The 14,039-nt window shown below is 31.8% G+C and overlaps 1 protein-coding gene across 1 annotated transcript in view; it reads right to left on the bottom strand.

Annotated features, from left to right (window-relative positions):
- The window catches only part of LOC145293789 (cyclic nucleotide-gated channel cone photoreceptor subunit alpha-like), a 476,191-nt gene that overhangs the window by 146,215 nt on the left and 315,937 nt on the right, over positions 1-14,039 (bottom strand). The window lies entirely within an intron of this gene.

Raw genomic sequence — 14,039 nt, forward strand, 5'->3', positions numbered from 1 at the left:
AAGTTTCATTTCATTCGAACAAAACACTGAAAAACCGGGCCTAATTAGATTTGGGGCCCGTTTTTTGGGTCACCCTGTATAAATCAATATACATCTGTATACCAAATTATATATATATATATATATATATATATATATATATATATATATATATATTTACACGTGCAGGCGTGTGTACAGCATTCAATGTGGTAAAAATTGGTCTTTGAAATATACCTAAATAAATATTTATTTAAAAAATTCGTGAAAACATTGACATTTCGTATCAAATTAATTTGCCGTCACAATATGAGCAAATATTCTAATTTTTCGATATTCTTGTCATTAAAGACAAATTCCCTTAGAAAATAGCTTACATTTCCAAGAGAATATTACATTATACAATTGTGAGTAAATCAAAAATATAATACAGACCACAGCTATAACAGACCACCACATAAAATATATATAAGTTTATGATTAATATTGATAGAACTGGCTTATGTTTAAAATACATATTTTTCGCTGTATACATTGACTAAACGTCAAAGTTCCAATGACATTTCAAAATGTGCTTTTCTCTGATGCAACTAAGCATATTTGTAAAAATCCCGTCTATCCTTTAGGATTTACTCTATAATGCTTAATTTAGAAATAGCATTTTCATCACTAATCGCGTAGATTATATGGATGCAGATTAAAAATGCCTACGTTCTTATTTCTTTATCTACATCGATTTATATGTATTTATCAATTTTATTTATTCATGGCTCGGCAACTAATTACTGAACTGACATATTTATGAATAAAATAGTATGCCTATATTAACGATCTTTCGAACAGACCAATGAAATATATTTTTAAATTAATTGGTGAACGTAACTGACTCGAATAACAGGTATTTGGAAGCAATAACATTTTTTTGCCTGATTAGTTGAAAAACTAACGGCTGATTTGAAGGATGTTTGTATGGTACAAAATTTACCCGATGCGAATTGAGCTGTTGAAAGTCTCTAGAGAATATAACATTTATAAACACTGCCTAGGTAAAATATATCCTAGTCTGTGTAAGCGCCGTATTTGGGTGTATTATTGTTTTCTTTTCATAAAGTCAGATGTCATTTCACACCCATGCAGCTACTGATATTCTTAAATGGGTAATCAGCTAGTATTGAACTGCATTTCACTTTGTAATAGTGATCGAGCAATGATTTTAGTGTCGATTTTATTATGCCGTATTAATCGATTCCGTATTACGTTGCAAAAAAATGTACTAATATAATAATGGAATATATTAATAGACAACAGTTTATACGCATATAACAACGCCGAAAGTCATCTTTAAAAGCATGCATAGATAAGAGTAATTACAGAGAAAAAGGAATGAGCAATTTAACCAACGTCAGGACAAGTAAATCAGTCAATGTTCATTTTCTCTGATTTTTATAGTTCTTTGGATATCTTTAAAAATTATCTTCTGAGTTGAACATTTAAAGAGAAAAATAAATGACATGCATATATTGAAACTATCAATATTCGATGAACATACACATCCAACTCTGTTTAATAGTTGGTAGGGATGCATGTAGTCCACAAGAACTCTTTACCTGACATAAAGTGGAAACGTCCAGTCACAGACTAGTTAAAATACGTGGTAATCGTGCCACCAGCAGCAAATATAGGAAAATCATCTAGAATCATATTGCGTCTATTGTGGTAATTTACGCAGAAATATCGTGGGGTAGGGTATGTATTAAAATTGCAAAATTTCCAAAATATCTTTTTTAATCATCAATAATTGATGTTTTTAGCATTAGATAAATCGATCGTTTGTTCCATGAACGGTGCTCGACCGATGTTTACTTTCCAGTATCTTTTATACACATGCTATTTCTAAATAAAGCATTATAGAGTAAATCATAAAGGATAGACGGGATTTTTACAAATATGCTTAGTCGCATATGCGTCATTACTTCAACTGAAAAGACCTTTGTTTTTTCTTTGTGTAAATACTCTATCAAAAGAACATAGATAGTTTCGTAGAATCCCATAATTGTGAAACGCATTATCATGTGACTGTTTTCCAGTGAATTACAACAGTGTCATATGCAAATCTAATGTCAACAGATACTTGTCAAATGGTTTTCTTACGCAACTGAATTCTATCGAATTTATCAGTTTTCTGTCTAAATATTATTATCCAGCTTAAAATCCATCTATTTCATTGACCTTTAGCCTCGAATAAGTTTTAACCTTAATAACTTAAGTTAAATTTGTAAAATAAAAACGTAACCAAAATTTCTACAGAACATAATTGATTAAAAGTGTTAGTGTTATTACACCACGAGTTTAGATTTCTTAATATATGCGTGAGGTTGAGAGAAAAAAGAGATATTTGATTTTACTTGAAACAAGTAGAAACTTTTTTTTTCTCTTCTTTTCTGGATTTGCTCTCTGCGTGCCAATGCCAGACATGGCCGAAAGCGATGAAATAAACGAATTTATAATGAATCAGAAAATAACAAAAAGAAAGAAAAAGAGGGATCCGGAGAAATCTCTCACACACATACACACACATATACACACAGACTGAGACATATGAACGCATTTGTTAATGAACGATAATAATGCCTCGACATCTTCACGAAATAAGGCTGGAATCAAACTTTATTTCTTTGATTATTTAGAAACGTTGTGTCCTTCATATTTCTATAGACATTTAAAAAATGTGAAATTTTTCTCAAACATCTTTACAATCGACTCTGATATTCGGATGGCAATTTAAAACGACGAATGACATCAGATTTTTGCATGTGTTTTTGCTTTTCGTTTCTGTAATTCTTGGTATTATTACGTTAATTTTTGGATGCTTGCTTTCACGAGCCAATTGATTTCAGGGAAATAAAGCTACTTCCTTTAATAATCATGGCTCTGTTGTTTAGAAAACCTATTTGTTTTTCTTATAATAAATGCGACTTAATAACGTTTTTTTAAATGAGGCTTTTTTTCTTTATACATTAAAGCTTTTTTCTATATACATTAAAGCTTTTTACAATATACATTAAGGCTTTCTTTCCTTTATACATTAAAGTTTTCTACTTTATACATTAAAGCTTTTTTTCCTTTATACATTAAAGCTTTTTTCTTTATATATCAAAGCTTTTTTCTTTATACATTAAAGCCTTTTTTACTTTATACATTAAAGCTTTTTTCCTCATACATTAAAGCTTTTTACTTTATATATTGAAGCTTATTTACTATATGCCTTACAGCTTTTTACTTTATACATTAAAGCATTTTTCCTTTATACATTAAAGCTTATTTACTTTATACATAAAAGCTTTTTACTTTATACATTACAGCTGTTTACTTTATACATTAAAGCATTTTTCCTTTACATTTTATACATTAAAGCTTTTTTCTTTATATATCAAAGCTTTTTTCTTTATACATTAAAGCCTTTTTTCGTTATACATTAAAGCTTTTTTACTTTATAAATTAAAGCTTTTTTACTTTATACATTAAAGCTTTTTTACTTTATACATTAAGGTTTTTTACTTTGTACATTTAAGCTTCTTTACTTTATACATTAAAGCATTTTCCTTTATACATTAAAGCTTTTTTTACTTTATACATTAAAGCTTTTATACTTTATACATTAAAGCTTTTTTACTTTGTACATTAAAGTTTTTTTACTTTATAAATTAAAGCATTTTTCCTTTATATATTAAAGCTTTTTACTTCATACATTAAAGCTTTTTTACTTTATACATTAAAGCTTTTTTACTTTATACATTAAAGTTTTTTACTTTGTACATTACAGCTGTTTACTTTATACATTAAAGCTTTTTACTTTATACATTGCAGCTTTTTTACTTTATAAATTAAAGCTTTTTTTACTTTATGCATTACAGCTTTTTACTTTATACATTAAAGCTTTTTAATTTATACATTAAAGCTTTTTTCTTTATACATTAAAGCTTTTTCCTGTATACATTAAAGCTTTTTACTTTATTAATTAAAGCTTTTTTTTACTGTATACAGTAAAGCTTTTTTTACTTTATACATTAAAGCTTTTTTTACTTTATACATTAAAGCTTTTTTACTTTATACATTAAAGCTTTTTTCCTTTATACATTAAAGCTTTTTTACTTTATACATTAAAGCTTTTTTTTCCTTTATACATTAAAGCTTTTTTTACTTTATTAATTAAAGCTTTTTCCTTCATACATTAAAGCTTTTTTTTACTTTATACATTAAAGCTTTTTTTACTTTATACATTAAAGCTTTTTTCCTTTATACATTAAAGCTTTTTTTCCTTTATACATTAAAGCTTTTTTTTACTTTATACATTAAAGCTATTTTTACTTTATACATTAAAGCTTTTTTTCCTTTATACATTAAAGCTTTTTTTTCCTTTATACATTAAAGCTTTTTTTACTTTATACATTAAAGCTTTTTTACTTTATACATTAAAGCTTTTTTTCCTTTATACATTAAAGCTTTTTTTTACTTTATACATTAAAGCTTTTTTTACTTTATACATTAAAGCTTTTTTACTTTATACATTAAAGCTTTTTTTCCTTTATACATTAAAGCTTTTTTACTTTATACATTAAAGCTTTTTTCCTTTATACATTAAAGCTTTTTTACTTTATACATTAAAGCTTTTTTCCTTTATACATTAAAGCTTTTTTTTACTTTATACATTAAAGCGTTTTTTACTTTATACATTAAAGCTTTTTTTACTTTATACATTAAAGCTGTTATACTTTATACATTAAAGCTTTTTTACTTTATACATTAAAGCTTTTTTCCTTTATACATTAAAGCGTTTTTTACTTTATACATTAAAGCTTTTTTTTACTTTATACATTAAAGCTTTGTTTACTTTATACATTAAAGTTTTTTTCCTTTATACATTAAAGCTTTTTACTTTATACATTAAAGCTTTTTACTTTATACATTAAAGCTTTTTTACTTTATAAATTAAAGCTTTTTTTACTTTATACATTACAGCTTTTTACTTTATACATTAAAGCTTTTTAATTTATACATTAAAGCTTTTTAATTTATACATTAGAGCTTTTTTCTTTAAACATTAAAGCTTTTTCCTGTATACATTAAAGCGTTTTACTCTATTAATTAAAGCTTTTTTACTTGATACAGTAAAGCTTTTTTACTTTATACATTAAAGCTTTTTTTCCTTTATACATTAAAGCTTTTTTTACTTTATACATTAAAGCTTTTTTTACTTTATACATTAAAGTTTTTTCCTTCATACATTAAAGCTTTTTTTACTTTATATATTAAAGCTTTTTTTACTTTATACATTAAAGCTTTTTTTATTTTATACATTAAAGCTTTTTTTTACTTTTTACATTAAAGTTTCTTACTTTATACATGAAAGCTTTTTTTACTTTATACATTAAAGCTTTTTTCCTTTATACATTAAAGTGTTTTTTACTTTATACATTAAAGCTTTTTTACTTTATACATTAAAGCTTTTTTACTTTATACATTAAAGCTTTTTTTCCTTTATACATTAAAGCTTTTTTACTTTATACATTAACGCTTTTTTACTTTATACATTAAAGCTTTTTTTACTTTATACATTAAAGCTTTTTTTACTTTGTACATTATAGCTTCTTACTTTATACCTTAAAGCTTTTTTTTTACTTTATACATTACAGCTTTGTTTACTTTATACAGTAAAGCTTTTTTCCTTTATACATTAAAACTTTTTTTACTTTATACATTAAAGTTTTTTTACTTTATACATTAAACCTTTTTTCCTATGTACATTAAAGCTTTTTTGTCTTTATACATTAAAGCTGTTTTACTTTATACGCTAAATCTTTTTTCCTTTATACACTGAAGCTTTTTTTCTTATATACATCAAAGCTTTTTTTATATATACATTAAAGCCACAGTAAACATATTAAAACAGATATAATATTATATTTTTAAATCTGGTATATCTATTCAAAATTACCTGTAATTAATTTTTACTGCCTGTGTATTTTCCTCGTTTTATGTCCTTACAACAACACTCTAATATTCTGAATATATCTGTGGTATTTACAAAAAACATATTTCGTTTTTTGGCCCCCCCATACACAAAAATAGTCGTGACCTGTAAATTCACCCTTGTCGGTTCGACTGTTCGTCTGTTCGTATGTCTGTACTTTTCACGAAATTGTTTTTTTAAATTTCACATAAACATTAAACATGATCTGAGTAAAAACGTAACAGAACGGATTTTCCGGAAAAAACGCCGATTACCCCCCTAGGGGTGCCTTTCGGGGTTAAGTGGCTTAAATTGACCTTTTGATGCTTTGGATTTTTATAAAACTTTTTGAAAAGTTGTAACTGACTAATTACTACATAATCTTGTGTGTCTATACTTCGCGATAACGTTTGGGTGTGCGTCAGGGGCTCTTTTAGGGCTAATAAAAAGGTACCATTTTAAGGACTATTTAACCATATTTGTCCAACATTTTCTGTGTTTGTCTATTTAGCAGTTTTACATGGTGCTGAACTCAAATTTAAATATCTTAAGGCCTTGGAGCCTTTGGGGGCTAAATGGTAAATGATGGATATAGTCATTTCTTTTTTTGTATGGCGCAGAACTCAAATGTACATATGCTAAGGCCTAAATCTGCACCGTTTTTTTTTCCATTTTCACCTCAATTTGACGTCGCCTGTGTACTTTTTCGGCTAAACTTTTTTACGCCTCGTTCACTGTGCACATGCTTGATTCACTTGTTTCTGACGTAAGCATCTAAGCTATATATTTTGTCTACATACTAGAAACATATATGTAAATTGATTGGAAGAATAATTTCTTTTATTTGTATAATAATAATAATAATAATAATAATAATAATAATAATAATAATAATAATAATAATAATAATACACTGATACAGAAGGACACAGAGAAAGGAACTGCCCCCCGCAACTATAGGCCTATAACGTGCTTACCCACTACGTGGAAAATACTAACAGTACAACTCAGGGAACAAATCTACCACTCTCTGAATAAGAATGGACTCCTCCCCGAGGAACAGAAAGGATGCCAGAAAGAAAAAAGAGAAACACATTATATGCTATACATAGATCAAAAGATCCTAAACGAGGCAAAAAGAAAAAAGAAATAATTTAGCCATGACATAGATCGACTACAAAAGGGGAGTACGACAGAATCCCCTCTCCCAGCATGGATAATAGAATGTCTAAAAATGTATAAAATACCAAGCAGGATCATCAACGTTATTTAAAACGCAATGAGAGCATGGCGACTGGAACGGAAAGCTGATGCACAACACATAACAGAAATAAACATACAAAGATGCATCTTCCAAGGAAACTCACTATCGCCATTACTGCTTATCATAGCCATGATGCCCCCGAACAATATACTGAGAAAGTGCTAAGCCAGCTACAAGTTCTCTAACACCGAGGAAAAAAATAACACCTAATATTCATGGACGATTTGAAAGTTTTCGCAAGGACCAAAAATGAACTCGAGACATTAATAAAGACTACCAGAATCTTCAGCCAGGACATCCAAATGGAGTTTGCTATGAGAAAAGTGTGCACTACTAGCGATAAGAAAAGAAAAACTGAAGACACAATAGGTACGGAATTGCCCAACCAAACGGAGATGAGAGCACTTGGGGAACAAGACGCCTATAAATACTTGAAAGTTCTGGAAACAGACATCATCAAAGCAACAGAAGTTAATTTGGAAAGGAATACCCCAGGAGAACAAGAAAACTCGTAGAAATTAAATTATATATTAGAAACCTAATAAAAGGTATAAATACATGATCAGTATCACTATTAAGATAGTTTGGACCGTTCATAAAGTGGGCTAAAGAAGAATTGAGACAACTCAATTAGAAAACCAGAAAACGCCTGACCATGCACTACGCCCAAAATACGATGTTGACCGACTCTATGTGAAAAGTAAAGACGGCGGGAGATGAATGGTTTGTATAGAAAACAGTGTGAATGGAAACAAGAACATTGAAACTGCATATCTATATGTTCTTTATCCTCTTCCAAACTTCCTCCCTTTGTCCATCACCCCCCTCCAAAAGAACAGTCAAGGAGGATGGAAAGACCGAGGAGATAGCGCTGCCTAGACCTGCGCTGGACATGTGCGAAGAGAACTGGAACCTTAAGGAGGCTTATTGCTACTCAAATTTCAGTGGAGACTAATGGCCGCTATCAGCGAAAAATCAATGGTAAACGGCTATTGCGATAACACATATTCATTTGCGAATGTTGTCGAAAGAACTGGAGTACTGGAAATCCGGGGAGACTTGTTTTCACTCAGCTTCAAGGGTTGTTTTCAAAGAGATATCCTTGATGACATGGGTAAAAGCTCCTTGTGAGCCAATAATAATAATAATAATAAGTATAATAATTATAATAATAATAATAATAAGAAGAAGAAGAAGAAGAAGAAGAAGGGGCACTAAAAGTCCGGCCACGACGTACAAAGAAGAGACGAGAAATTAGACGAGGCAAAAATGGGAAATAGCTACACGGACGATTTATAAGGATGAAAAAAGAGAAAACTAATAAAAATAGTTGGACAAGGCTACTTAAAAGGAAACCTAAACAAAAAAGAAACTGAATGTCTAATAACAGCAGCAAAATTAGAATTAACCATTTCAAAACAAGGACTGACAAGACAAAAAAAAGCTAGCAAATGCAGACTCCGTGGACAAAAAGATGAAACAATAAGCCACATATATAGCGGATGCATCAAACAGGCCTAAAATTAAAAAAAAACAGTCACGATCAAGTGGAAAAAGCAGTAAACTTAGTACTAAGAAGGCAACTGAATATTGAACACTCAAACAAATAGTACTAGCGCAAAGCGGCAGCAGTACCTAAAATTGAAAATCACAAAATCCTCTGGACATATAAACATAGAAACCCATCCACACAAAAAGACCTGATGTCATACTAGTTAGCAAAAAAATAAAATACCTGCAAGATTGTAGATCGTAGATTTTGCTGGTCCAGCAGACCAAAAAATTAAAATTAAGAAGAAAGAGAAGCGGAGCAAATACACTGAACTAGCGAGAGAGCTCAAAGGTATATGGAAGATGAAAAAAGTTAAGATAACACCTCTAATAGTAGGAGCGCTGTGAAGAATACTGAACATTTTGAAAAGAGAATGGGAGAAATTGGAATCATAGGGATGGTTGCGAATATACAACGTATAACAGCAATGAAAACTGTTTAAATATTAAACAAAACCCTTACAGACGAAGACTAACATATGAGCTATAGGCACAAACTTGGCATACAAAAATGTAAAACCCAAAAAAGCATTGCATGGAAATCATGAAAATTGAAGCCGTATAATTGTAAGTTAATCCCCCAACGCCCCCAATTTGCCTCCACACCAAAAAAGCTAGGAGGATCAAGGAAGATGGAAAGACCGAGGAGGGATAGCACTAACCAGACTTCCTGTTGATAAGTGCAGAAAGGACTGGGATTTCGAGGAGGCTTCTTGACACCCAAATTCTAGTAAAGACCAATGTTCGCTGTTTACGAGAAATCAATGGTAAGCGGCTGTTACGATAACGTAAATTAATCTGCAATGGTTATCGCAAGAGGTGAGGAGTACTAGAAATCTGGGGAGACATGTTGTCACTCAGACTCCAGAGAACGTCACAAGTTGTTCTCAAAGAGAAATCGTTGATTATGGCCTGTGTAACTACTCTTAGTGAGTAAATAATAAGCACTAGGAGGAACCATAGAAACCTTGAAAAACTGAAGAATAGAAATCGGAATCGATGGAAACCAACGCCCAGTAATGCTGAAAACAGCTGAAATCTTAAGGAAACCCCTCAAATGCAGAAACTAGTTTACAGAAACGACAAATTCTCACCGAGCATATAGAAACTGCAACAGAAGTGAAATAAAAGATGAAACCAAAATAACTGAGACACTAAAAGTTAAACTGTCTATTGTTCGCTTTCAGCCCTGTCTCAACTCTCCACTTTCGCCTCCCTTTTCTCCTATTCCTCATCGGTTTCTGCTTCTCCTCATACTCTCTCCCCTCTCAATCCAAACAAAACTGGCGTCCGCACTACTGCTACCGCACCTAGTCGAAGGTTCTAGGAGAGTGCAAGGACCGAACAGAGAAAGCACTAGACACACCTCTACTGGATTATTGCGAAAAGGATCATAGGGGCGTTTAGTGCCACCCAAATTCCAATGAGGACCAATGGCTACTACCAACGAGAAACCAATGGCAAACAGTTGTTGATTAATTTGAAAATGGTATCGAAAGAAATATATGTGGAAGCTTGCTGTCACTCAGAATTCTGGGATCACCCCACGTTGTCTCCAAGTCAATTATTTGATGATAGCCTGCGTAAATCTCCCAGTGATTTAAAATGTGGAAAATATTTACTGCGCAACTGAGAGAAATTCATCAGTCACTTCATAACCACGGACTACTCCCAAAGGAACAGAAAGGATGCCAAAAAGGAAAAAGAGGAATACAAGATCAAATGGTTCTGAAGGAAGTTAAAGGTAGAAAAATAGCCATCTTTTGGATGGACTATAGGACAGAATATGATGGAATTTCCAAAGCATGGTATGAGAATGCCTAGGAACGTACAAAATACCAGGTGAATACCAATCTGATAGAAAATGCAATCGCAACAAAGAGCCTTGAACTGACAGCTAATGGGCAATACATAACTGATTTCAAAATACTAAGAGGAATATTCCAAAGTGATTCCCTAACACCACTATTGTTTGTAGTCATGATGCCTCTAAACAATATCATAAAAAATACTATTGTCGAAACCTAATTAAATGAATAAACGCGTGGGTAGTGCCACTTACAATAGATTCTGGACCGTATAAAAGCTGGACTAAAGAAGAACTAATAAATACCCACCAGAAGACCGGGAATCTCATGGCGATACACAGAAGGATGACACTGACTGACTATATATGGAAATGGAAAGACGGGGGAATAGGGTTGGTCTGTACAGAAGACGTTGTAAATAACACAAAAAATATTAGAAAAATACATTATGCACCGAAAAGAATAATTATTACAGCAAGAGACACAGAAGAGACAAACAAGATAGAAAAAAGACTGGGTTTAAGACAAGAAAGGAAAATCCGAAGAGAAGCAGCTACATTGATGATTCATAAGAATTACGAAAGAAAAGACCAACAGAAAAAAACTTGGAAATGGCTACAAAAAGAAATCTTAACAGAGAAATTAAATCGCTAAAACGCAATAAGAACCAACAACATCAAAGATCAACAAGACGCAAGAAAACATAAAATGCAGACTCTGCGGACGACGAGACGAAACAATAAACCGCATAATAAGTTAATGCAGCAAACTAGCCTAAAAATAAAATAAAAATAGACACAGTCAAGTGGTGAAGACAGTACATTGGCAGTTATACCAACGATTGCATCTTTAACACACTGATAAAAAGTTCAAACATAACCCGGCAGCAGTATTGGAAAATGAAAGTCACAAGACCCCTATGGGACATGGATTTACAAACTGATAAACTCACCCAAGCAAGAAGACAGGATATCATAATAGTTAACAAGATGGAAAAATTCTGCCAAATTGTAGATTTTTTTCCAGCAGACCATAGAGTGAAGATCAAGGAGACTGAAAAGCAGAACAAATACACGGAACTGGCCAGATAGCTCAAAGGGATCTGGAAATTAAAGAAAGTAAAGATAACACCACTAATTGTAGGAACGCTGGGAACTATACCGAGAATTTTTGAAAAAGAATGAGAGAGATTGGAATCAGAGAGATTGCATGGAAGATACAGCGAATTTTATTAATGAAAATTGCAAAAATATTAAAGACAAACCCTTGAATGTGAAAACTAACACCACACATAAACTACACACAGATTTAACAGAAACGGCTACAGATATAAAACAAAAAGGAACATCTCATGGAATCAGGAAAACTGAAACTGTATAATTGTATGATACCATCCCACTTTTTTTCTATGAGTGTCACCATCAACAGGCACCACACCAAATAATGAGGCTCAAGGGGGATGGAAAAAACGAGGAGAGAAAATACTAGCTAGACCTCCGCTGGAGGAGTGCAAAGATGACCGGGACCGATAGGAGGCTTATTGCCACCCAAATTCCAGTGAAGACTAATGGTCGCTGCCAACGAAAAATCAATGGTAAGCGATTGTTGCGATAATGAAAATTCTTTTGCAAAGGTTATCGAAAGAAGTGAAAAGTACTGGAAATCTGTGGAGATTTGCTGCCACTCAAACTCCAGGGAACACTACAAGTTGTTCTCAAGGAGCAATCATTGATGATGGCTTGTGTGAATACTCCTAGCGAGTAAATAATAATAATAATAATAATAATAATAATAATAATAATAATAATAATAATAATATCAGAACTGGCCAAAGAGCTGAAAGATGTATGTTATATGAAGAAAGTCAAGAAAACACAAATAAATATTTTAGTACTAGGAACAAGTCAAAAAAAACTTCGAGAAAAGAATGGGGTAAATTGAAATCTAGGGGAAAGCTAAGAAGATACAACGGATAACAACAGTTAAAACCGCTGGAAATCTCTAGGAAAATCCGAGAAGGCAGTAATTAACCCACATTAACTGCAAGCATCAACCGGTAACTTGAATACTGTAATAGAAATAAAAGAAAAAATAGAATATGAATACAGGGAAACAAAGAAAACAGGAACAGCAAAATGTTAAATACACTTGTGGCGTCTTCATCGGATCGCGCCACAAAAAGAGTCCTGGGGGACCCAGAAGGACCGAAGAGAAAGAGCACTTGTTGAGTAGCCAGTGTCTGTATAACATAAGCACATGTGTCTTCTAGTAGTTAGATTGTGTGAGAGCGTATATACATATCACAAATCGTGTATTGCTTAGTAGTATACCATAGGGGTTGTATGTGTGATATATATTTATTTACATGTCCAGTATTTACGGGGCGATGTGGCTGGTCGTCTAGTGACGTCTAACCAAGATTTATAACAATTATAGCATTAAGCGAAAATAACAATCCCTAAGGTTTTACATCAGCCAATGGAGAAACATACATGATCTGTCTTTGGTCTGATTTGGCAGATTTTCGTAAAAGTTGCAAACGATGATTTGTACGACCCGAAGCCATGGTTGTATTTACAGCCGTTTATTCCGGATGTTTTCCCCATTGGAAAGCTGCACGGCTGATCGTAAACTTTTATTATTCACAGTTTCCACTATTCGGAGCCATTGCTGTTCACGAGCGTCTTTTTCCCTCTGACCCGAACCGCGGCTGCTCTCTCTGACTTTCGACTCTTGCCTATTCATAAGTGTCTTTCAAGCTCTCTCGTTACGTCACTGACACCACGTGATCAACCTTCGTCACGTATTGTCTTTATATCCTATCATTCTTTTTCTATTTGTTAAATTTTTTTGTATGCGCTAGTTTAGAAAACTAACATGCCTTTCTATCGAAAGTGTCTTTCAAGCTCTCTTGTTACGTCACTGACACCACGTGATCAACCTTCGTCACGTATTGTCTTTATATCCTATCATTCTTTTTCTATTTGTTAAAATTTTTTGTATGCGCTAGTTAAGAAAACTAACATGCCTTTCTATCGAAAGAGGTGGAGAGTACAGGAAATCTGTGGAGAGTTGTTGCCATTCAGACTCCAGGGAACAGCCGTAGTGGTTCTGAAAGAGCAATCTTTGATGATGGCTTGTGTGAATACTCCAAGTGAGTAAATAATAATAATAAAAATAATGATAATAATAAAAATAATAATAATAATGATGATAAAAATAATAATAATAATACTAATAATAATAATAATAATAATAATAATAATAATAATAATAATAACAGCAATAATAGAACTGGCTAAAAAGCTGAAAGATATATGTAACATTAAACATCAATAATTTGTAAATATGTATTTCACTGTGATAACATTTTCTGGCATTCTATATTTTTATTGTTCATAACGATAATGATAATAGTGTAGTAGCA

Source organism: Euprymna scolopes, chromosome 15 (genome assembly GCF_053919585.1).
Source record: "Euprymna scolopes isolate OS-2025 chromosome 15, ASM5391958v1, whole genome shotgun sequence".
Lineage (NCBI taxonomy): Eukaryota > Metazoa > Mollusca > Cephalopoda > Sepiida > Sepiolidae > Euprymna > Euprymna scolopes.